This window comes from Manis javanica, chromosome 6 (genome assembly GCF_040802235.1).
Source record: "Manis javanica isolate MJ-LG chromosome 6, MJ_LKY, whole genome shotgun sequence".
Lineage (NCBI taxonomy): Eukaryota > Metazoa > Chordata > Mammalia > Pholidota > Manidae > Manis > Manis javanica.
The window spans coordinates 135,016,881-135,044,236 of record NC_133161.1 but is presented as its reverse complement, the minus strand read 5'-3'; the positions used below and the strand labels follow the sequence as shown (position 1 = coordinate 135,044,236).

Below are 27,356 nucleotides of genomic sequence, written 5' to 3'. Positions count from 1 at the left end.
GTCCCTGGGAAGATGCGATTCAGGATGTTCCTGTGTCACCATCTTGGACTGCCCCGTGACTTTCAGTGTTTATCCCAAGTTTTTAGAGTTGGTAGACATGGCTGTAGCTTTGGTTCAATTATTTTATCTTTGCCTCTTCTTCTACCTACTCCTCCCTTCTTGTGCAAAAAACCAAAATCTACCTAGATGCTTGGTTGTAAAATAAACAGATGATATATAGCAGTCCGTGTGACTGTTGGGTTATAATTCCACCGAGGGCCTGGGTTGAAGTCATAAACCACAAGAAGTGAAGCATGACCCACAAACAGCCTTCAAGATGGAATTACAACACTGTAATTCAAAATGGACCTCTGAAAAAATAATTCTTAGAACTGGCTTAAATTCAGGGAAAGGGCCCTGGCTGTAGAGACATCTTCTGATCAGTTCATCAGGAACAAATAATTCTTCCACATTAATCTGTGACATTTACTAATGTGAAAGTGAGCACCCTACATGTCTGCTCTAGGAGGTTACTATTGAAACCAGGCAGCAGTGTCTCCTGCCCCCAAACAGAACCAAAGACAGGGAAACTGGAGTCCCCAAGTAAAGTTCACCACAGATGGATGTAAATGATCATGAGGTGAGGAGGTGCATCATCTCCTTGGGCCTGATAGGAAGAAATGTTGATTCCTCATGGTGAGGGGCAATAGTCTCTTGATTTTGCTTTTCATACCTTTCGTCTCCCCTGTTTCACTTGTGATATCATGTAGTGTTTTGGGGAGTTTTGTGGGAAGTAATAGATGGACATAAATTCCATCCCTGCTCTGGACATTACCTCTTTTCTAAATGTGTTAGCTGTTTTCCAAAGCAGTTCTGCTTGACCTCATAATTCATTAAAGCAAGTTGATCTCATACAACCATAAACTTATGAGAGGCTTTTTCATAATGGTTTCTTGTGTGATGAAAACAAATATTCACACATTACAGAGAAAGTAAACCAAATCCAACAATTCTGCAGGAGGTGGATGTTTAAATGGCAACTCCTGGTGATCATAAATTAAGCCATCAAAATGCCCTCAGGGTCCACTGCAGCATTGGTATTAAGTGAAACAACATATGTGCAAAGGCTGGAAGATGGTAAGGGTTTAATATATGCTCATTCATTGACACAATTTGTACCATAAAATTCAGAAATTCTTTATGTATGCTCTTGTATATAGTTATATGCTTTCTTCAATAAGACTTATTTATAATAAAAATCTATAGCTATGAAGAAAAAATAAACAAGGTAAACTACCAGGCCAAAATGGACAAAAAATAAGATTTTTTTTATCAGACGTATTGATGTATTATTTTCATATGGGCTTTATATTTAATTTGCTATTTCTTTTATAGTTTTTTAGGGTGGAAAATTAGGTCATTGATTTGAGAGCTTTCTTTTCAAATACAAGCATTTAAAGTTATAAATTTTACTCTAAAGTACTGCTTTGGCTGCATCCCATACATTTTAATAAGTTTCTTTCATTTTTGTTTTGATTCGAACTATTTTCTAATTTCCCTTGTGATTAAATTTGGGCTTGTGTTATTTATTTTCTAAATGTTTGAGGATTTTCCAAAAGTCATTCTGGTATTGATTTCTATTTTAATTCTGTTATGATCAGAGGATATATTTTGTGTGATTTAAGTTCTATTAAGTTTACTCAGACTTAGTTTTATGATGCAGAATATGATCTTTCTTTATTCATGAATAGTGTGTGTATGCTCTTGGACAGAATTTGTATTCTGCTGTTGTTTGCTGGAATGCTTTATAACTGCCAATTAGGTCAAGTTGGTTGATAGTTTTGTTCATGTGTTCTATCCCCTTATTTATTTATTTCTATTTGTATATCAATTACTGAGGGAAAGTACTCAGAAATTTATAAATTTCTGACTATCACTATGGACTTATCTGTCCTTTTGTTGTCTATTTGCCTAATTGTTTTTTTGTTTCATTTACTTTGAAGTTGTTAGGTATTATTAAGTGCAGGCACGTTTGGGATTGTTATGCCCTCATGATGAATTGACCCCTTTATCATATGAAATGCCCATCTATGCTACGTAATATTACTTGTTCTGAAGGATGCTTTGTCTGATATTAATTATAGCCACTCGAGATTTCTTTTGATTATCTTTTGCATAGTATTCTTTTTCCATCCTCTTAGTTTTAACTTTTCTGTATCTTTATACATAAAGAGAGTTTCTCATAGGCAGAATATAGGTATGTCTAGCCTTTTAAAATTCAATCTGATATTCTCTGATTTTTAGTTAATGAGAAGTTTCCTTAATATATCTTGTACTACAGGTCTACTGTTGATAGATCCCTTTAGCCTTTATTTGTGTGAAATATCTTCTCTACTTTTAATTTATTTTCCATTTTGCTTTCAGTTTTGAAAGATAAATTTCAGAATAGGAATACAATTCTATGATGATAGTTCTCTTCTTTGAGTATTTTAAGGTGTTGCTGCAGTTTCTTTTGGTTTGCATATTTTGCCAAAAGAAATCTATCATGCTTGTCTTTATTAATCTGTATGTAAAACACCTTTTATCTCTTGTTGCTTTTAATATTTTCTTTTTAGCTCTGGTTTCTAGCAATTTGATTATGATGCAGTTTGGCATGGTTTCCTATATATTTCTTCTGCTTGGGTTCCATTGAGATTTTTTGACATGTCTGTTTATAGTCATTAAGTTTGGATAAACTTTTATTATTTCTTCATATAGCACCCCTCTCTCTTTTGGGGCCTCTAATTATACATGTTAGACTATTCTGAAATTGTTTCACAAGTACTATACATTATCGTTTTTAATTTTTGTCAGTCTTTTTTTTCTGTACACTTAATTTAGATTTTTTTTATAATCTTCAAGTTCAAGTCTTCAGGTTCACTGTTCTGTTTTACTTGTGTCAATTTTTAATCTATCCAAGACTATTTTTTTAAATTTCAGATAATATAATTAGTATATAATAATATATACAATATATTAATAACATATAATAATATATATTTCAGATAACATAATTTTCATCTCTAGAAGTTGAAAAAAATACATCCTTCCTTCCTTGCTGCTCCTTATCATGTTCATGTTTCTTCCTTCTTGAGCATATTGAGCATATTTACAGTAGCTGCTTTAAAGTCCTTGTTTTCCAATTTCTAAATTTCTGTCATTTCTGATTCTGCTTTTATTTATGAGTCTTCTGGTTATAGGCTGGTTTTATTTCTACTTTTTTGCATACTTGAGAATTTTTATTTGATGCCACACACTGTGAAATTTTACATTGCTGAATGCTAGATTGGTTATAGTCCTTTTAATAGTGTTGGACTTTATTCTGGCATTCAATTAAAACAGTGGTTGCCTCTAGATAGTAGTGAGATATTGGGGTGTTTACATGTTGTGTAGTTATTATTAAATTCACTAGAATATAGCATTTTACTCTAAGTTACACTCAAATAAAATTTCTTTAAATGTTATACATGCTTACTTAAAATTTTTGAAGTAACACAAATATATAGAGAGCAAAAAGTGAAAGTCCTATTTCACTCTTCCTCAACTCTTAATTATAATCTCTTTCCCAGAATCTCACCACTCATATAACCACTGCAGTCATATTTACATATCCTTCACAAATCTTTCTCTATGGATTTATGGATAGAGCATCACGGTTGAGATCGTAGGCTCTGGAAACCGGACTGCTTGGGACAGAATCATGGTTCTAATACTTACCAAACTCTTTTTTTTCCCCTAAGCCTTAAACATCTTATAAATGGACTCAGGAAGCAGGTATCCCTATGTGTCTGATCTCTTTCCCTCAGCTTAGTTTTTTTTGGTTCGCTGATTATTATTGCTCATAGCAATAGTCTACTCCTTTTTGTTGTATCCAATTCTGTTTACAATTCTATAATAATACCATGATTTGTTCATCCATTCTCCAGTTGATAAATATTTGGGTTTTATCTGGTTGGGCTATCATGGTAAAAGCTGCTGGGAATATTCTCGTACAAATTTTTGGTACACATATGTTTTTATTTCTCTTGGGTAAATACTTAGGAATGAACTTGCTAGGTCATAGGATATGTTTAAGTCTACAAAAACTAACTATTTTTGCAACTGGTTGTATCATTTGCATATGAGCCTTCCAGTTGCTCTGTATCCTCAGCAGCACTTCTGGTGTGGGTCGGTCTTTTAAATTTTAGCCATGTTGATGGATGTGTAGTGAAATCATTTGTGGTTTTAATGTTTATTCCTCTGACAACTAATGATGTGAGTCTTTTTTTCCTGCTTATTGGCCATTTATATATCTTCCTTTGTGAAATATCTGTCCAAATTCTTTCCTCACTGCTCTTTTATATAGTACAGGGTAACACGAATAATCCCATAATTTAGTGTCTTAATCAATTGTTTTTATAATTTGTTTACGAATCTTCAATTCAAGAAAGACTCACTTTGAACACCTGACCTTTACTCCTTGTGACATCAGTTGAGGCAGCTTGACTGGGATGGAATTTTCACTCCAAGATCACTCAGCTACATGCCTGGCTAGCTGGTGATGAGCTGAGGTGGTCAGCCTGGGGCCTTGGTTCTTTCTCATGTGAGTCTGTCTATGTGGCTGCTGAGACTTCCTCAAAGCATGAGTAGCTGGATTCTCATAGCAAGTGTCCAAAAGGAGTGAAAGAGAAAAGTGGGTTATTATCACTTCCTGACCTGAAAAGTGGGTTATTATCATTTCCAACATACTCTGTCGGTCAAAGTAACACAGAGCTCCCACAGATTCAAGGGGAAGGAGAGAGACCCTGCCTCTTGATCATATTTAATTTGCCAAAGTCTACCCTCTCATCAGAACTTATATGCATTCATCTCATGTTGAAAATACACTCAGTCCCTCCTCAAACTTATGAAAGTTTCATTCCTTGCTATTTCCCATGTTTCAAGCAAACCTGAAGCTATTAGGGGAAAGCCAATTATGTGTGTATCTCACCTAATGAGTTCTCCTTATTTCCAAGGTACGGTCAGCTCCATCCGCCTGCTTCTGTTGTTCTGCAGATCCTTCAAACAATTGGTTTTTATATATTGCCCATGATTTATCATTGTTTTTGGCAAGAGGATTATTCTAATATAAGCTGCACCACCATTGTTGGAACCAGAATCCCCTCCATATACTATATAAAATATATAAAATGGGGAAAAATAAAAGTAACCCTAAACAATGGTATGTAGTAAGCACCAAGTAAAAGCAAAAATGTATTCACATGAAAAATTATATGTAGCCAAGAATAATTTATTGGTTATTTGCCACCGGATAGCTGTGTGACTTAAGTAGGTTACTTTATATGTTCAGGCTCCATGGATTATCTGAAAGACGAGAAGTTTACATCAGATGACATAAAGAATCCTTTAGATTTTGAGGTCTCTGATTCTAGTAACTTTATAATTTAATATTGCATTTGATTTCTATTTGGTGAATGTAAACAAAGCTTACAGATTTACAATTGATATGGTCAATGTAGAAGATATGAAAAAGAGTTCTCTTCAATTGCTAAAATTACCTTTTAAGATGGATCCTACAATTTCTTTTTTCTCAGCTGAGAACACAAACCCAAGAAGTGCCCAAATGTGGTTATGAAACGGTCTCAGAGTAAACATGGCTCATCTTCTCAGAGCATCAATTTTACCTATGCAATTTTGGGTAAAGTCATATTCATTTTATATTAAAATAAACTTGGATAAATTATGGTAAAGAATAAAAATATCCCATGAATATTTAAAATTAAAAATGAGGATTAAAAAATTCTCCTTGGGGAAAAATTAGGGCAACCATCTCAGATGCTGGGGTGAAGACTTTCTCTCCTGCGGTATTCTGACAGAAAAGCCTGAGGATTGGTGCAGATTCACTAGGCACTGGGCATGCAGTCTCAACTCCTGCTCTTTACTTAAGATGTGTAACCATCACTGGATCTCTGCCAGAAGGGTGTGTATTTACCCAGACATCTGTTTATTTAGTTTCAGTCACAGAATGAGCAGTTTTTACCCTTTATGAGGTGCTACCCTCAAAACTCTTCATCTGTTCCTCAGCATGTTTTTGGTTGATAGAATTGGATGCAATACCCTTCTCTGACCCTCCACGGAGGCAAAACATAGTTGGCAGCCTGCTCTTCCTTCCCAGCTGCAGATAGAACTGAGATTACCACAAACCATCCCTTCCAACCGACTTCTGCAGGGTACATAGGAAGAGTTTTCATTTGACTTAGATGTTCTAAGTGTTCTCCTTTCCTCCATGGGCCATCACAGTGCTAAAGCAGCAGCCCTCGGAGGGAGGATGGTAGTGATTTTTGACAGGCCAATACTTTGAAAGATAAAAAGGAAATGCCTTCTGAAGCTATTTTTCATTCATAAACATCTTAATTCAAACTAACTGATTGCGATTTAAAACATCTCCTTAAATTCTTTTAACAATTTTACCATCAATGGTGGTATTAATTCCAGCAGGGGAATCTAACTCCCCTTCCCTTGAATTCTATGGGTCAACCTTGGTGACTAGCTTCTAATGAACACAATTATGGAAAACTGTCACCATGACTTTTCACACAAGGGTAGAGAAAGGCAACACAGCTTCTGCCCAGGTTTCACTTTCTCTCTTTCTCTCAATTTCTCTCTCTCGGAAACTCTCCCTCTCTTAATCTTCTCTTTCTGCATATTTGGAGTCTTGAGCCAACATATAAGAAAATCAGCTACTTTGAGGCTACCATGCTAGAAAGACCATGTGGAGAGAATACATGGACAGAGAGGAAGATGCTCAGGAGCCCCAGCTGTTCTAGCCTAAAGCTGTGTGAGAATTTCCGGTCCAGACACCAGGCATGTGAGTGAGGAGCTGTCAGAGGATTTCAACCTTCAATCCACCCCAGCTGCTGCCAAGTGGAGCAGAGATGAGCTCCCTGCTGAGCCCTGCCCACATTTCAGATCCACAGCAAAATAAATGTCGTTGTTTTAAGTCACTAAGTTTTGGAGTGGTTTGTTAGGTACTACTACATCAATGGATTCTTTCCTATTGCTTGGCAATATTCTGAGGAAATGGGGCATAATTAAATAAAGTTTTAATTGTAGACAAAAGGAGTCCAGAATCACAATACACTAAATTGGGGGGGGGTGGGGAGGGCGGGTGGCAAGTCCTGAATCACAATGCACTAAAAGAGAGAAAGGGATTCAGAAATGTGAAAGTTGAATTTACTTTTGCAGATACTATTTGCAATAAATATGTATGTTCACAGAAACTTGGGAGTTATAAGTTGGAAGGGACCTTAGGGATCATAAAACTCAATCCACTTTTTATAAAGTAAAGCTCACAGAGTAAACTGACTTGGGCAGGATTCCAGAGCCAGTTGGAGCTGTGGCTTCCAAACTTCCACTAACTGCATTATCTCCTTTCTCAGGGCATAGATGAGTCCTCACTAATTTAACAAAATGCAAGGACAAGATGTAATTAAAGAAAAGCACAAAAGTAGCAGAAATAACCACAGCCCATAACTTACCTGGCTATTTCTGAGCATAGACATCAGTAGCTGCACATCTCAGTGTTACAGATTCTTCAGATTAAGTCCACATAAGTTACTAAGAACAGCAACTATCTCATGGAAAAAATATATTCAAAGGTGTTATAGTATGTGATCTAAAACATCAGTTTTCAAGAAAACATCATGAGCTACTCAGAGAAACAGGAAAAAGGAACCCATACTCAGTAAAAAAACAAATCCATAGAAACTGACTCAGAGTGGACCCAGATGTTGTGTTTAGTGCACAATGATTTCAAAGTAGCTCTTATATTTTAAAAAGTAAATAAAGTTATGATGACTATGATTGTTGAGTAGGAATTATCAATAGGAAAACAGAAAGAATAAAAAGGGAGCAAATGAAAATTAAAAGTGTTTAAAGCATAATAACTGAAAAAAGTTAATTAAATGAGTAGATTTGAGATGGCAGAAGACAGAATCAGTCAACTTGGAGATAGATCAATAGAAACTATCCCGTCTGAATAGAGAAGAGGAAAATAGATGGAAAACAATGAGCACACCCTTGGATCACCAGCTGTGAGACAACATTAACACACCAACATGTAATGAGTCCCAGGGCAAAGGAGAGAAATTGCAGGAAAAATGCTTGAAGAAATGATGGTTAAGAATGTCATAAATTTGATGTAAAATTTTAATCTATACATCCACAAAGCTTAATAAACCCTAAGTAAGATAAACATAAAAATCCCCATCTACACACATCATCATTAAATTACTGAAAATTGAACACAAATACAAAATTTTGACAGAGAAAAACAACTAAGAGAAAAACAATTCATCCCAAACAGAGGAACAACAATGCAGTTAATGGCTCAATTATTATGTGAAGCAATAAAAGCCAAAAGACAGTGGAATGGCACAGGCAAAGTGATGAAGGAAAATAGTCAACCACTCTTCTCTATCCAGCAAAACTAGCCCTCAAAAATTCAGGTGTATTGACATTTCCAGGCAAACAAAGACTGAGAGAATCTATTGTTAGCACATCAGCCTGATAATAAATTTTATAGGAAATGAATGGAAATGCCCTTATAAGCAAATCCACAGGAAGAAATGAAGAACACTAGAAATGGTAACTGTGTAGGTAAATAAAAAAGAATGTATAAATACATATTTTCTTTTTTTATTTCTAAATTAAAAACCCATCAGACTGTAGAAAAATAACAATAATTATAATACTGTATTAGTGGGTTGATAACATATATATATAATAGCACAAAGAAGAGGGTAGGAAACAGAACTCCATAGGAACAAAGGTGTTATATCTTACTGAAGCTAGGTCAGTATTAATGTAATTTATATTGATAAATTAGGATGTATATTTTAATCCCTAGAGCAAACACTAGGAAAATATCTATAAACAAAACATCCAAGTCAACAGAGGAATTAAAATGATATGCCAAAAAATATTCATTTAACCCAAAAGATATCAGTAAAGGAAAAATAGAAAAACAAAAAAACGGGAGCCATATGGAGAATAAATAGCAATATGACAGTCACAAATCAAATCATATCAATAATCACATTAAATATTCCATTAAATGGACTAACCAGTGAAACTGCTGAGATTATCAGATTGGATACGAAAGAAAGATTCCACTATGTACTGACTATAAGAGACACACTTCAAATTCAAATATACAGCTAGATCGAAAGTAAAAGAATGGAAAAGACATATCATACGAACAGTAGACAAAGGAGAGCTGGAGTGGCTATATTAATATCAAACAAAATAGACTTTTAGAAAACACATATTTGTAGAGATAAACAGGGACATTTCCTAATGATAAAAGGGTCAATATATTAGGAAGATATGATGATTTTAAATGCATCTAACAATGGCACCCTAAGATACAAAAAGCAAAAACAGAAAATTGAAAGGAGATATGGACTATTCAATAATTATACTTTAAAATTTAAAGACCCTTGATAGTCATAGAACAAGTGGGCAGGAAATTAGCAAAGATATGGAAGATTCAAAAATCACTGTTAACCACCATGATCTAACTGACATTTACAGAATTCTTTAGCCAAAAGCAGCAAAATACATTATTTCAAATACATGTGGAACATTCTTCAGATAGACCATATGATTGGCTTTAAAAGAAGTTTCCATAATTGTGAGAGGATTGAAGTTATTCAAAGTATGTTCTCCATCCACAATAAAATTAAATCAGAAAGCAACAATAGAAATTTGAGAAATCCCTAAATATCTGAAAATTAAACACATTTCTAAATAACCCAGATCAAAGAAAAAAATCACAAGGGAAATTAAAAAGTACTTCAAACTGAATGAAAGTGATAAGACAACATATAAAAATTTTTGGAATGCAGCTAAAAAAGTTCCTAAAGGGAAAGTTACAGCTTTAAACACGTATATTAAAAGTTGTGTTCACTGTTTAGAAAAGCCATTGTTATAAATTAGAAACAGATTATAAAGTAGAACAGACGCTAAACTTTGTTGGTTCAATGTTGGTACCTGTTTATAAATGATTTTTAAGACTTTACATATAAATGTATTGCATATATATGAATGTATTTATTATATTGTAAGATTCTTTACCAAGGAAAGGTCTTGTAGATAATCACCACCATGTATTGAGGTCCTATTTACCTGGGAGGTCCTGTGATAAGTATGTTATATACATAATGTCATTTAATATTCACAACAATCCTATGAACTATTAAGGAATATAAGGCTCCAGAAGTTTGTAACTTGCCTGCATTAACATGTCAAATACATGGTAGAAATGGATTCAAACCCTCATCTCTTGCCTGTGTTCTTAACTTCTGCTGTACTCACTTCCCTTTCTAGATCTTAGTGATGTTGTCTTTACTGTCAAGCCTCTACATTTTGTGTGTCCTTTGGCCATGAAGACTAAGATAAGAAATCATTATTTCTCACCATTGCAGACCTCTGATATAGGAGTGCAAATCTTGGGAGTTCTTGTTTTGCCAATTCCATTCCTCAACATGCATAGCTTTGGGTTACTATATGATGGATTGTCTGCCTGCCTTCCAAAGTGTGTACTAAGTCAGATACCTCTTGCTTTAATTCTATTCAAGTCTTTGTGTGTCTTTTTTATGTCTCTAAATTACTATACCTGACTTTGATATGAACTCCTAATAGTCAGGCACTGTCTGAAATAGAGGTTCACATTTAATTTGGAAACCAGTGGACATATTCTGATGTGATTAGGAAGACTGAGTGTGAATAGTTGTCCTGAGCAATACTGATCAGGTACAAAAATTTGTCAGACCAGGAAACATCCTGAAAATGTTAGTTGGGACAATACAATGAAATTTTAAATTCAGACTTCTGGGATGCTTGGAAGTCACAAATTCATGTATGTGATAACTCCAAATGGCTCGAATGTAATTTTTTAACAAGGAATAAAAACCCTCATTTGGTAAGAATAATTGTATCATGTGACTGAAACCATGGAACATGGGGTTGTTTTTTTTATTTAATAGGTGAAGTTAGAGACTGCAGCAAAACTAGTTTCATATTTCTTCCCTAGGCTATTCTTTCTTGGCTAGAAAAATGGAATTTGGAAGGATTTTGGATGTCTTCTTTCCAGTTCTCTTAAATTGCAGTTAAAGTTGAAGCCCCGAAGAGGTGAGGTCCTCAAAGGCAGGAATAGAGTATTTTATTCATCTTTGAATCTCTTTCACCTGGCAACATAGCTGGCCCTTAGTAGGTGCCTCAGGAAACATGGAGGGCAACTTTCCAAACAGCACCCAGCTCAGACCTGAAATGAAACCCAAGGCTCAGATTGCTCAGGTTGGTCCTTATTACCATACTTTGAGTTTTCACCTTTACAGATGCATATATCTGTAATATAAATAAAATTCTTTCTAGGATGTAACAAGGGCCTTTAGGGCCATTGTTAAGGGGAAACAATACCATGCCTATGCCGAGGTTTTTTCCACTTGGGTCTTCAACTGGGCTTTTAAATGCCCGAGGACAAGGCACGAGCAGAGTGGCAGGGGTGCCAGGTTCCGTCCTGAGACCCACAGGGGCTCCTTTCTTCTCTTTCTCCTGTGCCAGATGGCCGGAAACAAAGACCTCTGAATGGCTCTCCTCTCCAGTCAATGGAGCTCCTGGCTTTCCTTTTAAATTTCTTTTCAAAATATCCACTTTTCTAAGGGTGCCTGTTCCTGAAACAGATACCTAAGGGATGCAGTAGAAGTGGGGATATCACATCCCTGATTGCTCTGTTCCCTTAACTGCTCCATATTGTTCTTTCTTCTAACTCTCCCAGCTTGCTGTCCTTGACTACACCTAAGACTGGACTACTTTGCATTTCTATGGCTTATCTCCACCCAGTCATCCTTTTCCCCCCTTTCTCACCTTTGGGTATCTTTCTCTGCATTCCTGATCATCTTTCTTTGGCACAATTGATCTCCAAATGTCCCAGGTTATTCCAGGGCTGAGCCAAAAGTGCAAGAGATGTATGGTTGTCTGCATGAGATCCCAGATAGTATGGGGTGAAAGGAAAGGATGAGGAGGTGGGCATGGGAGGGAGCCGTTGACTCTCGGATAGTTCAAGCCCAGTTTAAGAGGCTGGGCAGCTTACCCCAGTGCCATAGCTCCCTTGGACTGACGTGTGGTGGGCTGTCTGCAGATGTGATGCCTTGCCCATGACCACTTAAATGTCCTTGGTGGGTTTTGTCTGGGTCCTTCAGGGAAGAAGAAAGGTCATTACTTGCAGAGAGAACCCAAAAATTAAGCTTTAAGAAACAGAGTTGGATTGGAAGAATATTAATCAATGAGGTTGTGAAAAACCAGAGTTGTTGATGCATGAGGCAAGGTCATTGTGGGGCTGGGATGGTGCTGGTTCCAAGTATAAAAGGCATGGGGAGTCAGGCATGGAAACAGGTGAACAAACAGCAAGGTGGATAGTCAGGGAATCAGAGGCAGGGCAGAAAAAGATTTAAGTCCTGGGCTCAGAACCAGCTTCATGAATTTCAGTGCCTCCTTTACCTGGCATCTGATGTGTACAACAGGGATGGAGGGTGTGGCTTAGCCATGCAAAGATGAAGTCTTCTTGGAATAGGCAAGCAACAATGGGAGACTGAAGAGGCCCCTCTGCCATTAGATGCTCAAGTGATCTGCAGCTGGGATTCCTGCTCAGTGACTAGAGGGTGCCCAACCAACTTTAGCTGAGTTGAGTTGTTTGCTATTAAAAGTTGAAGACCCAACACTTCCTACTAGTGTGCAATGATTGGTCAGCTTTCTGAATGGTCTGAAAACAACTGTGATTAGTGGTCGATAGTAATAATGTAACAGCATTTACATCTAAAAGAAAAGAGTGTGACAGAAGTGGGGAGGAATGAAGAGGACAGACAGAAGAAAGGGGGTCAAAAGAACATGGGCAATGGAGAGGAATTCTGGAGATGAAAAGAAGAGGTAGTTCAAAGGAACAATCAGAGCAGTGAGCAGCAGACTCCGTGCAGGAGATGAGGCATGTCAGCCACGTAGAACATAAAATGGATCTGTGTTCACTGGGGACAAAAAGTCATCGCTGTGCTATACATTTAACAGCTTGTAAATGTACTGAAAGCACCCGCTGAATGCCAATTGTCTATATATTTGCAGTGTTGGCAAGCTTTGTAATATCTCAGCTAAGTGCCACTGATGGGACACAAAGACAAGTATAGTTTTTTCCTTGCACAAAGCACCACCAAAAGTATTCCAAGCATGTAATGATTCCCACCAAGCCATGTGGTGGTCCAGAATGATCTGAATACAGAGGTTTGACTGTGTATAGTTTAACAGTGCAAGTCCTGAGGTTCTGGCCTGCCCTATTAGGGTGTACCCACAAGCCCTTTCTTGGAATTTTAGAGGAACATTACTTGCAGAGTCACTGTGGCTCTACAAATAGGGATGAAGTAACTCCATCTGACCCGACCCATCTTGTGACGCACCTCCCATCCTCCCCCTCAGGCCTCCTGCACCAATATTGCTGTCCTGCCTGAGTCTAAACTGATGAAGAGTTGTGTAAGAATGGAATGAGTCAAAAGATGCTATCTTCTAAGCAGTTTTCGGGAGATATACCTTCACCCTCCTCCAACCGCCCCCCACAAACAGGAAAGGTAAGCTTGCTCAGCTAAAGGCATTTGTGACCTGAACCACTAAGGGACAAACACAATACAAATGATGTGCTTGGAGAAGCACGGGCTTGACTGATGGAGCAAATGTGAAGTTGCATACTTTCTCAGTCCTGAGTTTCCTCCTCTATAAAATGGAGCTAATAAATTCCACTTATCTCATAAACTAGATAATGTAAATGGAAAAGCTGTACAGAAAGTGCTGGAGAACATGTCTTCCTGATATCCCATAAATTCACAGGAGAGCCTGGGACCTGGGCACGCTTTGCAACTGCTTCTCTCTCCTGTTTATCCCAGTACCGTGGTGTTAACACTGGTCTCATGCCCTGGGACTCCCTGGATTTGTGGAACTAGATGTCACTGAAGAGCTCTGACCACTTTCTATTTTTATTCCTCTCCAGACCCTTCTTCTCCAGGGCAACCATACACACAATGCCATTTTGCAATTTATTTTCGTTTTGCAGAGGAGAGCCTTCCCTCCTCTTCCTGACTTGGCTTCTGTGACCTGGACATATTAATCTTGGATGGCCCTTGGCCATTTCAGTGTCAGAGCTGGCATGGTCATGTTATGCCAGCTGGAGAAGGACAACACACCTGTGGGCATGCTGGGCTGGGTCTGGGAGGTGGCTGGGAAAGGGTCCTAATTACTTGAGGGTGACATGAGGCTTGCCAGCATGACTTCATCCATTTATTTTCCCCAGGCTCTGTGTGCTTCATGGAGGGGCTCAGGGTGTTTGTGCAGCTGCTGTGGCCGCAGTGGGAAAAGCCTCTTGTACCTGTTCTTTTTGACTGGTTCCCCTTTTCTGGCCTCCTGGTGGACATCTGTGCTCATGTTGAGGGTGCTCTCAGATAGTTGGCTTACAGAATAGTCATGCTGCTGTCTTTCTTTCTACTTTATGTTTGGAAAGGGTATTTTAAGCAAGAAAACTTAAAAGCAGATGGATTGTGGTTTTCAGACCTCACGTCTCCAAGAACATGATAGAAAACAGGAGCCAACCCATCCGATTTTTTGGGACCTGATTCTGCATTTCTTATATAGGCAAAGCCCTTACTGAAGATGGAAGTCCTGAGGCTGCCACCTGGGAAGGAGCCACAGCCAGTTGCCAGAAGCGTGCGTCCTTCTCATTGCCATTGTCACCCCAGGAGAGGACAGCGGATGGAGGCGAAGTCTCATGCTGTCTCCTGCTTGAACATGCCGAGCCATGTCAGGATGAGCCCTTGGAGTTGGGCAGGTCTCTGTACTGGTGTCCCTTAGAGTACAGGCTCCTCTTTAGAACTGAGGTTCATCAGTCTGGGACATGGGACTATGTTTTTCTCTGTAAAGTGTAAGGTGGCCCCATCTCAGGACTGAATCTGCATCTCAGACCCCAGTACCTTCCTCAGAGAAAAAGAATGAGTTGCTCCCAGCAGGCTGCTCAGTAAAACGTGACATGAGGTCCATGCAACATGGAGCTGGGGATGGAATCCAAGAGACCAAATTCTGCTTCCTCCTCACACCCAAACAAGGGATCTGGGGAAAAAGCAAAGCTTGTGACCACAAGAAAAAGTATTTGGAGAAAACATAATGGATGTTAGTCATGGCCATTTGCATAATAAGGGAAAGTTCTCATGGCAGCACAGGACTGCCAGGGACCCGGTTCACCTGGGATCACTTCCAAGCCCACTCTGTATGGATTCACGGAGTCTGCAGGAGACCATATTCTGGGATATGAGCCCCTAAACTCACTATTTCCCAAAATGGAGCACTTGTCCTTGAAAATCATTTTTATGAGGGAAGGCTTCCATGGTCAAATAAAGTTGGAAAATGTTATATTCTCTGCTTGGAGATTCACAGTATTCATTTGCAACTCAGAATACAGACTTAGGAAAATGTTTAACCAAATTTCACCCTGGGTTTCCAAAATTCATCTGATGATAGAATGGTAATTTTATGAAATATCTGTGGGGCACATTTTGGGGAAAGCTGCTTTATTAGAAGGTGTTGCTTGCCGCCTCCAATTTACAGTATCTTCTCTTCCAGCTGGGAAGTTAATATTCCTTCAGGATCATGGATGAGGGGTCCATCCTGGATCAGGAACGGGTTTGCAGGCCTTGCCTGCATAATAGAAATTTGATGTTATATCCTTAAGAAGGAGGGGGATGGGAGAACTATTGCCTCCAAAAATTAACTTCTCACATCGATGGTAAAAACTTTAGGGCTGCCAATATAGTTTAACCATGCTCCAAGGCTACAGGGTTAATCCTGTTACACAGTTTTCCATGAGGATCTGTTCTTCTGGAATGGCCACTTAGGAAGTCTGGATGAGATATGATTTTAAACATCTGAGAGTCAGACCTTCTTGTCCATTGTTCTCCATGGTAACACAGGTTTGTGCATAGGCGGGGCACTTAATTCTAGATTTACTGAGTGAAATCCATTGGGCTTAGTTTTACGTAGGGTCTGGGAACAGAGTGAGTATGTAGTTCTTAGTCTGGGTCATTCTTGAATTATTTTTCATGCCTTGGGTTTCCTATGCACAAAATTTATGAGGTTTGAAAGCAGTCAGAGCCCCAGACCTTCTGCAGAGTTCCTTCGGGCACTTTAGTTCTGGGCTCATTTACAAAGATTTCCTATTCTACTCTTCACACATTTTCTTGTGGACACAGTTCTTGCTAGCACGTCTCAGTATTATTGCCTTTCCCGTTATTCTTTTGATAACCAATCATGTGACACTTTCACCTTAATTTCTGTATTTTTTTTCTTCTGGCTAAGTTTTGCTGTATTATATTTACCTGTAGCCCCAGCCTGGACCTGTATGTATATCAGCTTCTAAACCCTGACAGAACACTCTGCCCCCTTATACCTATACTTGAAAATGGTTCTGAGTTTAGCCTTTGTGTTTGCTATGAAGTCCTTAAAATCTGTTCCAAGGGATGAAACACAGGCTAAACCATCTTTCCCCTCCCCCAGCCCACTAACCTATTTAATGTCTGCTATAGATTTACTTTCAAAGGGGAACCAGGTGAAAGGGGAACACGCAAGACCACGTGGAGTTCGAGGGTTGTTTCAGTTTCCCAGTCTTGATACATTTACTGAGTCAGAAAACATTCCCCCTGGAGCCTTCTCTGCTGACCCTTCTATGACATCTTGGGGTTTGACAGCAAATCAATGACTCCTGAGGTCAAAGGAGTGCAGGCTTCAAAGGAAAAATGTGGGGTGTTGGCGCATTTGCTGGCCAGTGTTCCCTCTCTTGTTACTTTTGATGGATTCTTGTATGTGGAACAAGTCGGAAGGTGCCCCTGGTCACTCCCCCATATCACCCCAAACACACGCTTGTGATTATAGTGTAATCACTTGCTGTCTGTGCGGTGAGTGTGTGCTTGACCTGTGGCTCCTTTATTATAGCCTCTTCCCGTTGGGCAGATACTGCAGAGTGCACAGTATTATGTGTCTTGAAGTAACTCAGTAAAAACCTTTTGACTAAATCTGTGTTTACATGATGTTAAAAAGAGGAACATTAACTCCATTAACGCTTTTGTCTACATAATGTTAATTATTTAACTCATTTTTCTTTCCTGAAATTTCAGCTGATCCATGTAGTGAAGATTCAATCCAAAGGTGCAGGGATTCATCTGCGTATGAGAATAGTCCCTGCATTCATTCTTTGGGTGGAACTTGAAAAAAGTGATACTCTTCCAGTGTGCTGAAATGTTTTTACATGTCACTTTCCAAGAGCTAAGCTGGGATGGGCTCAGGTGGTGCTTAAAAGCCATCACCCAAAAGGAACTCTGGAGAAACCACAAAATAATTTGCAAGCCACAGAGAAGAATAGCTGCTTCGGATGTGCCCTCAGCACACACACATTTCAATGGCTTGGGTAGTTCTGCTTCTCCTGTGATGAACTCCGTATGGCTCTGCTTGGCTTCCTATTCGCACGGGCCACTTTGGTTCCCTGGACCCATCCCCTCTCCCTTTGTTTGCCCTGCTTTCCTTGGAAGACCATGCGTGTGTGCTGACTATCTAGATGGAACCTGGGGAAACAAGCACAGAAACTTGCCCCGAAGTAACATGGTAAATGGGGGAGCAAGGGGCAGTGAGCTGCACCACAAGGCCAGGCAGCTCGAGGGGATTTTCCCCATTTCTGAAAGCCCATGACAGATGCACAACTCTGAAATCCCTGATTTAGGAACAAACAGGAAATGCCACCATGATGCTCACGCCTTCTTGTTAAAACGTTTCTGATCTCCTGCCTCTTCTAGCTTCTCTCAACATTGCCGTGGGCGAGGAGAGTGTGAGCAAGATTTTAAAATAATTGTGTAATTGACCACCTGGCGTTCGTAACAATATCTGGCCCTGGACTTTGTGTAAGACCTCAGGCAACTCTTTTAACCTGGGAGGTATTGACTCTGAAGGCAATTAAAGTAGGTGTTAGCTGGAGCCCCTGGAAATGAGTTCTGACTCACATTTTCAGGGCAGCCACACAGTCAAGATCTTTTGCAACACTGCTTCATTGGATCTGTGAGCTCTTTGTGGGGCTTGATGCTGAAGAAGTGGTTCTGGATACACACGGGTTTTAATAACAATTACCCTTAAAAAAATTTTAATGCACATAGTATGTACCAACCATGTAGCCTGATTTCATTACATAAAAGTAAACCTCATGTGGAGGGTACTTTTATTAACATCCTTACTTAGCTGTGAGGAAACTGAGGCTCAGAGAGAAGGAGTAGCCTGTGCAAGGCCATGGTGCTACAGAGGAGCAAAGCTGCCACTTGACTCCAGGCTGAGTCTGACTCGAGCCCAGTCACTGACGCCGTCTGCTGTGCTGGACTGTAACCAAAAGGATGTGGAAGTGGGCCCTTCAAGATTCTTTGCTCTGAATTGGGGTGGAAAAATGCCATGGAATCACGCACCCCATTATTGGGTTTGGGTCCCAGCTCCATCGGCTAATGTGAAGGCGGAGTGAACTACTGTATCTGTGTAATTCCGGGAGGGCGAGGGGGTGAATATGTTCCCATCGTGGGGCAAATAAACCTTTGAAGCCGAAATCAGTGGAGGGAAAAACCAGATGGGGAGAAGGCCTTTTATTGTTTACAAAAATCCTGGCTCTGCTCGCCCATGTCTCTCCCTGCCCTGGCTTGAAGAAATAAGAAACACCTCTCAGGTGCCATGTGCGCTTACCTCTTCCCTTGCCCCTTGTAAGCACCTATTCACATGGAAATGGACTAGTGCTCTCCACCCTTTGTAAGCACCTATTGATATGGAGATGGACTAAGGCCAGGTGAAAAATTCTGGAAATACTGCAATTTTATCTACAGCCCACCCTTCCAGAAATCTTGCCTCACAATCTATTTGCTTCCAATCTTCCACAATGGCCCCTGTGTGAGAAAACTGGAGCACTGCAACCAGAATAATAGTATACAATAACAACAGCAATGAAATAATGATAATCCTCAAGCCAGAGGATCTAGCTAGATTCAAAGTCATATGCACTCCACAGGAGGCCAGCTGTGCAGAAGCAAACAAGCAGCTGGGGGTGCAGATCCAGGCCACAGGGACTGTAGATGAACACCAGCACAGGCTAATCCTGTCCATCAGGTAGGATGCATGCAGAGAGTGGTCCGTGATAGGACAGTGGCAGGAACAGGGTAGATGTAGCTCTACTGGAAACACAGGCACCAGCCACAATAGTAAGACACAACTTCCCCACAAAGTGGTTTGACCTTCTAGCCATTTGGGTACCCTACCATGACCTTTAGGGGCCACTCTGCTGTTACTCCGGAAACACACAGGAGGCCATCTTCCAGGTTTTGTCCCCAAGGTGCCAGAAGGGCCAGCCATCGCTGGTCCATGTGTTGAAATGTTCAGGGCCATGTAGTGGGACTTGGTCACAATAATGCATTCCTGCCAGGCAGAGGCAGGCCTCACTGATGGACTATAGCCCACATTGTCTTCTGCCCTGGACCAAGTTGTCTGCTCCATCATTCCCTGGGGATGCCAAGGAAAATGGCCAACAAGTTGCTACTAGAGGCTCTAGTCACCCGGACATCTAGTGCATCTGTTTTGCAACAGTGGAGGTAACTGCACATGTTTTATCCCAGTCCCACCTGATGCCCTTGCATGCCAAGGGGCACAAGGGCATCAGCACTTGTGCCAAGTGTGGGATAAACACACTTCTGTAGCCTACAAGATCCAAAACCTATTGCAATAATGCCAGTTATCTGTAAGAGAATCAGAGGCGAGCATAACATCATACACAATATTAGTTTGCTATTCCCAAGGGGGTTCAGGCTTATTCTACTCTGACAGCCCTACCCCTGTATAGGAGTTGGGGCCCCAGGATACCACTCAGGGTCACAATAAACCAAGGAGCATCCATCCAGCTCCTGGGTCCACCAAAGCCAGGACACACTGCACCCCTTTTAAGCACCTATTCATATGGGAATGAACTACTTCTCTCCATCCATGTAAACTATTGATATGGAGAGGGACATTAGGTGAGAGATTCTGGAAATACTGCAATTTTACCCCCAGGTTGATTATGGCAGTAATTCTGACTGAGTCTGATCAGTCCTCTGATAGTAGTGGCTACAGGATTTTGAGACTGAATGAAAAAATGTTTATAAAGTACCTGAAAGATAGTAAGTGCCCATCAAAGAATGGTTATTACATGGATTATTTTTTCCACTTATGAAACTAGGTGTTGAAAATTTTTGAGCTATTTAACAGTGGCAATGTGTACATTTTCTTTCCCTTTCACTCATCCTTAAATCATGTCTGTTCAAGATGGAAATTTGTCTTTCATGTTATTTAGGGCTCAGTTTCCTGAGTTATTTTTTTCCAAAGAGAGTAATATTATTTACACATGAACACAGTAACTTCTACTCAGGCAGTTCCCTTCTGGGTATTTGTGGGGGTAATAACGATGAGTATTAAGGGGGTAGTAATGATTAGGATTAAAATAATGATTTCTACTTATTTAGTAATTAGTATGTGCTAAGCTCTTTTACATGAATTTTCAATTAACTCTAAAATAATCCCATGAGATAAGTATTATTTTACACATTTTACAGATGAACAATATCATCCATTTTATCCAAATAATCAACATCTGGTTTTGTCTGGTCACAGTTGGCTGATGCATACCCCCAAAACTGTGGGTATCATGACACCTTCCCTGACTCTTGAACAAATGGTTTTCTGGCAAACATCCCCAAGCACAGCACCTCCCAACCACAGGTTTTCTAACTTCTCAGTATCATTATGTGGTATCAGCCTTGGTATCTGGGTGTCCTCAGACTCCCCCTACTTCGTTCTCTGGAAACAGTTCCTGGCAAATTCTCCCTCCATAGTTCCTGCCCACTGGGATGCCTGTCCAATGACTCTCACACTCAAGAGCAGGACTGCAAACAGGAGACACTAAAAGTCATCAGACACCGTGGCACATGTCCATCAAAAGTCACTTCACTCCAAGTTAGGGGATTTTAACCAGTGGAAGTAATTTTAACCAGTAATTTAAATTATAAAGCATTTTTATAGATAAACCTTATAGAGAGTAGAATGTAACATTTACATACATTAAAAAAAAATAATACAGAGTTGGAGGAGAATGTGTCCCTGACCAGTTCTTGATGACATTTATTAACACATGTTTACAGTAGCCACATAGGGTTTAGGGTAAAGCATAAAGAGTGTTTCTGAGCCCTGCCTGATAGGAGATGCCAAAAAGATGGCATATATGTTATGCTGAAAGCCTAAATCAAGGCTACTCTATGGGCATCTGTATTGGTTTGCCTGGGCTGCATAATAAAATACCAATAAATGAATGGCTTAAACAACAGCAATTTATTTCTCACAGTTCTGGAGCCTGGAAGTCTAAGATCACCGTGTCAGCAGGGTGGGCTTCTCCTGAGGACTCTCTCCTTGGCTTGCTGATGGCTGCCTTCTCCCTGTCATCTCACATGGTCCTTCCTCTGCACGTGCACATTCCAGGTATCTCTCTGTGGGTCCCAATGTCCTCTTCTTATAAGGACACCAATCACATTAGATTAGGGCCCACCTTAATGACCCCATTTTAACTTAGTCATCTTTCAAAAGGCCCTATCTCTAAACAAAGTCACATTCTTAGGTGCTGGTGGTTAGGATTTCAACATACGCATTTTGGGGAACACAGTTCAGTCCCTAACAGTTTTGAAAACAGCTTCCCCAGCAAGGTGACACCTCACCTGGACTCTGAAGGAGTTACAGGAGCTTGCTGGTGACACGGGCAGGATGAGGTTGGGTGGGGAAGAGCCATTCCAGACAGCAGGAGCAGCTTGGATCTGAGGCTTGAGAGCAGCATGTGTGCAAGAAGTTCAAAAAGCCAAGTGTCCCCAGATCCTGTTATGGGGGGGAGGTGGGCACCGACAGGTGGTGCAGGTGAAGCTGGACGGTGATCAGACTGGCAAGGTGCTGAGCGATGTGCTTTCTTGTGCAGAAGGAGCCATGAGAGGCCTTGAAGAAGACAGTGACACGGTCAGATATGCACTTAGAGGGATGGCCCTGTAAACACGGGAGCACGTGCCAGGGAGAGCAGGGCTGGAGGAAGGGAGCCCTGTTAGAAGTGAAAAGAACGAGAAATGGAATTAAGGTCAGTGGGTTTAATGGAAAATATTCTTTTTCTTTTTTTTCTCATTCAGTTCCTTTCCATGGTAGCTGGTGCCACTTCCTTCAATCCCAGTGAATGCTACTGTCTTGAAAACTGAGTGTTTGTCAGGCCCTTTACCTGTATGAACTCATTTGTTCTTCTCAATGATTATTACCCCATTTTCCAGATAAGAAAATAGAGACATGCTGAGATTACATGGCCTCTCTCAGTCACAGAATGAATGAGTAGAGCCAGGAAGCAAACTCAAGTAGCCTTCCTCTTAGCCACCACCCTGCATCACCTCTACTGAGCAACCCATAGCCGTCTTCCACATAACTGCTGAGTCCACGGCTTGTGGCAATCTTTCTGTCTTGCCTATTTCTGGGGAAGGCAGCCTATTCTTCAGAACTCCTGGGGTTTTGTAATGGATGTCATTAAACTGACCTAACACAGGTGCAATCCTTTTCCATCTTACTGATTTCCTCAACAGTATGTTCATAATCACTTGTTGTTTATTGAGTGCCCTTAATGTGCTGAATGCTAGAGTTGAGATACCTAAGACTCACCCTTTTCTGAAGGAGCTCACCATCTAGACTCTAGAGTGCATCTAAAGAGTCTGGTTACACTGTGTGGGGGATGAGGACAGCTCTGGAATGCACCATAATAGAAAGCTGGAGGTTAAGAAAGGGAAAGTCCTTATTTTCTGAATGGATTTCCATCGCATGCTCTCAAAGACAGTGTTACCAGGAAGTCCTAGTCAATGTGAGGGTCTAGTACTATTTATGGAACTTATTACTGGGGAGACATGGTTGCCATGTACAAGTGAGCTGTATGGACACATCTAAAAAAGGAACCCACAAGTGAAGGGAAGGAAAAGATGGACCCTTTTATTCATTCATTTCACACATTTATTGGCAGCCTAATATGTGCCAGAATGTTTACTAAATGGTGAGTATCAAACTGAACCACTTCTCAGTAATTTGCTTGCATGGCCTCACCCTGCTGTGGGGTTACCGCCTGTCATTAAGTAGAGAAAGCTCTTCATTTGCCTCTAGTCCTCAACATCTGCTTGGAAGATGGAGAACTGGGTTTCATTTTCCTCCCAACAGCCAGTGAGCCTTCTTAGTGCTAAATTTGGGATAAAGTATCATAAGAAAGAGCTCCCTCGCTGTCCACACTGACACGATACCTTGTTACCTGTGCTGGGATTAGCACTGAGAAGCAAAAGTCACAAAAGTAAACCAGTGATCCTCCTCCCTCTGAAATCAAATCACCTCGATGTGCACATAGACTGAGAGTTCATTGTTGCCACCATCATCAAAAAGCAATAATTGAGGGCTTAATTTCCAGGAACCTTATACTTACCATTGCTCAGAGAAGGCTTCCTTTGCTGTGTGTTTACAGTCTGTGGGGAACACAACACAAATCTGAGGCAGATAGATGCCACAAGGAAACAGACACGACTAAATGACACAAAAAGATGAAGGTAAAGATTAGCTTTGTATAGAAGCCAGGAGTATCATGTACTCTCTCCATTTTACAGAAGAGAACCTGAGTCCCACAGACACAGAGCCATTGCTGTGTCCCAGCCTCTCTGGGTTCTGCAGGGAATTCCCCCGAGGAAGGCTGGTGTGCCCACAAGGCACCATTTCGGGAAGGTCCAGAGGTGTGAAGGGCTTCTAGGGTTTTGCTGAGAAGTTATGAGAAAGAGGGCAGAAAGTGGAGTGGCAGTAGGAAGGATACTGGTGTCCCCTCTATCTGGGAAGATGGCTCTTTCTGAGGTGGGGGCAGGAGTTGTCACTTTGCAGAGTTCCTTCAGTGCCCAGATGCTCCGAATTGACTTTCTAGTGTGTATCTTTTGTGATGAAACAGAGTTCATTGTCCTCATTTTCCCCACCGCTCTGCCATGATGGGAAGGGCTGATTAGGAATAACTGATTCACACATCCCAAGAAAAGGGAGCTGCAGAGCAAAAGCTTGCCTCAGCCAAACATTCTGATGTCTGCAAAGGAAAATGCGTGGATATTTGGAAGTGCACATTATCTGGTTTTAATCTCATGCAACAAGTGCATTTTTTGCAGAGTATGCCTTGCTTACATTTTGTATCAGGAAAACTTGGCAAGAGACAGGTGTGTGTGTGTGTGTGTAGTGTGTATGCATGACAGTGTATATTTCTGTGAGTATAAGCATGTGAGGGTGCATGTGAATGTGTGTGTGTGTGTATGGGGGTGAATGAGTGGCTGTGGGTGTGATGTGAGCTGGTGCATGTGAGAACATATGTGGGAAGTCATGTAAGTTTTATGTGTGAGTGTTCGTGAATGTGTCAGTTTGTGAAAATGAGTGTAGGCACGTGTGAGAGCTGGAGTGAGTATGTGAGTGTGTGTGTGCATTCACAAACACATGTACACACATCTGAGGGATCTTAGAAAACAGGAACCTAGATTGTAACTGGTGATTTGGGCTGTGTTTCCTGAAACTGCTTCTGACTCACAAGTACTCTACGACCAGCTAAAATAATACAAAACAATTCAAATATGCAGAAACTTGGGTCTGCTTTCTTTTGGTTAGTTTATTTAAGGGGAGTTGTAATGGAAAAAGGAATTTACCCAAAGGTTTCCTCACACAGTAGAGGCACAGAGTCACCCTGTCCCAACTCGGGGTGACCCTTTTCTTGCCTTCCCTGCTGGGCTGTATCAAGGCCATGCGTGTCGGCTGTAGTCATAAGGAATTTTGCTCAGAGCTCAAGGTCACAGAGCTATCTGCCTGGCATCACTGTGGTTTTCATGCCATGGTGGCTGATGGAAACCACAGCAAGCTGGAAGTCAGGAGGGTTTGTGTGCGCTGGGGCAGGTCAGTTAAGCTCTCAGAGCATAGACTGTTCCCTTGCTAGCACAGGATCGGCATAGATTGTTCCCTTGCTAGCACAGGATCGGCATAGATTGTTCCCTTGCTAGCACAGGATCGGCATAGATTGTTCCCTTGCTAGCACAGGATCAGCACCACCCACCTTATGTGCCTGAGAAACTCATGAAAAGAGGTGAGGTAACGGTGGAAAAACATTGAAGAAAGCATTGACCCTATTATTTGCTGATTACCTGTTGATACTAAGCAGTGAAGGCAGGAGGGCCTGAAGTCAGTCCCCGTGGTCTCTGATAACCAGTCTGGATTGCCTTAGATTTCCACAGCTCCTTGCACTTGGCCACCTACAAAGGGTGAGAGAAAATAACTATTCCCTTTTTTATCAACTGTCCCAATTTATCAAGCTAGAATAAACCTTCATGTTCCACTATCTGTAAGTAAAGTTTGATTTTTTAACAATCCCTGAACCTCCATCTTTGCAGGTCTGCTCTCGTCTCAGCCTCTGTCCCTCCCGCATCATTTGGGCCCATCTACTATCTCCTTCCACCTGGGAAGCAAGCTGCAGTCTGTCACCAGGGCTTGAAGAGAGCAGCGCATAGTCCAGACCCCACAGCAGTCACACCCAGAATTCACGCCCACAGTTTTCTCAGTGGAAGGGAGAGTAAGGCCTGGATCCCAGTCAGATCTGGGCAGATGGGAATTCCACTATGGATGCCAACTTAGATTTCCTTTCTCCAAAGGGCACGACATTATGGGCACAGATAATCTCTTTGGAAGTTTAGATCAAAGAAATAAGAGTCCAAGATAAAAGTTGTTCCCTCATGTCTGTGATGAGGGCCAGCAGAATCCCATTTTCACACCCCTAATCCTTGTATCTCAGCCATGTCCCTCCCTGCCTGTCCCCTCTACTGAGTGGATATTCATGGAGCCCCCCTCTGTGCCAGCTGGTGGGTTAGGCATTAGAGGTTGCAAGCAGCAAGCAAGACACAGGCCCTGCCTTCATGGAGTTGCAGTCCAACAGGGAAAGAAGACTCGAATCACCAACTAGACTAAAATGTAATGTGTTACAAAGGGGTGTGCAGGCCACTATGACTGTAGGGCACAGGGATTTAACCTTCTCAGGGAGTCAGGAAAACCATTCTGGGGAATGTGGTTTGAAGCTGAAACTTAGAGGACTTGCAATATATGCTTCGTGAGGACAGTCCCAGGAAGGGTGCCTGATGTAGGAAATTCTCCCTGATTATTGGTTGAAGGAATAACACAGGCGATAACAAAGGCAGATGGTTCTGTAGAGAAAATTATGTGGAGCAGAGGGAATTTTGCATCTGATTGTCACATGGCCTGTTCAGCATAGCAAGGGAGGTCCTCATGGATGCCCTGGAGAGAGTAAAGGGGGGACCTGGGAGGCAAAGCTGGGCAGGGAGGCAGGAACCAGCTCGCGGTGGCCCTTGAGCCTTGTTAAGGAGTTTGGGCTTACTTTGCAGTGATGAGGAACCAAGAAAAGTTTATGCCCAGACAAGTGCCACACACATAAACAGGGCCTTCTTAAACTCCAGTGTGCAGCTGGACCACCAGGGCATCTTGTGTACACACAGGCTGGTTGAGTAGGCAGGGCTGGGATTCTGCCCCAGCTTCAAGGGGGCCAATGCTGTAGGTTCCAGGGACCACACTTTGAGAAGCAAAGGCACCACATGCTGCATGACTGTTGGATGTGTGGCCACATAAGAACCTCTACCCCTTCGTAATGGAGGATGCATAAGGTTCTGTTTATTTTGGAACACAGGATAGTTGCTTCTCAGGACTGGCATGGCTTTTGATTCTAAGGCCCCTAACCTAAGGCCCTCCCTTTCCAATGAGGAAATGGAGCCTGTCACTGGGGAAGTCACCTGCATATGGTGACCCAGTTTAATAGTGGCACTGATGGGTCTGGACTCCAGGTTTCCCTGAGAATCAGCTAAACATTCTTTCTATTTCACTAAACTCTCTCTTTTCCATGTGGTCTTTCTCCTACTGTGTCCCATCAGGATATGGGTGGAGGCCGGCTGCGCCTAGAAACAGGCGATCAGCCCATACCAGAGAGGATTCTGGACACCATCCGAGTCCTGGAGGATTAACTGCAGCGCTCTGTGGCCTTGGAGCTAAGCCAGCCCAGAAAGTTTCCCAAGCCCAGATTAGCCGCGGCCTGAGACGTACTCATCATAACTGTA

The 27,356-nt window shown here is 41.2% G+C and overlaps 1 long non-coding RNA gene across 2 annotated transcripts in view; it reads right to left on the bottom strand.

The window, feature by feature from the left end:
* Window positions 1-21,188: 21,188 nt before the first annotated feature.
* LOC108392835 (uncharacterized) overlaps window positions 21,189-27,356 on the bottom strand; it is a 44,489-nt gene continuing 38,321 nt past the window's right edge. For both annotated transcript variants that reach the window (XR_012132633.1, XR_005056642.2), the window contains 3 exons: window positions 25,386-25,493; window positions 23,657-23,754; window positions 21,189-22,258 (listed from right to left, as the gene is read on the bottom strand). This is a non-coding gene — a long non-coding RNA (uncharacterized lncRNA). The remainder of the gene's footprint in view (window positions 22,259-23,656; window positions 23,755-25,385; window positions 25,494-27,356) is intronic.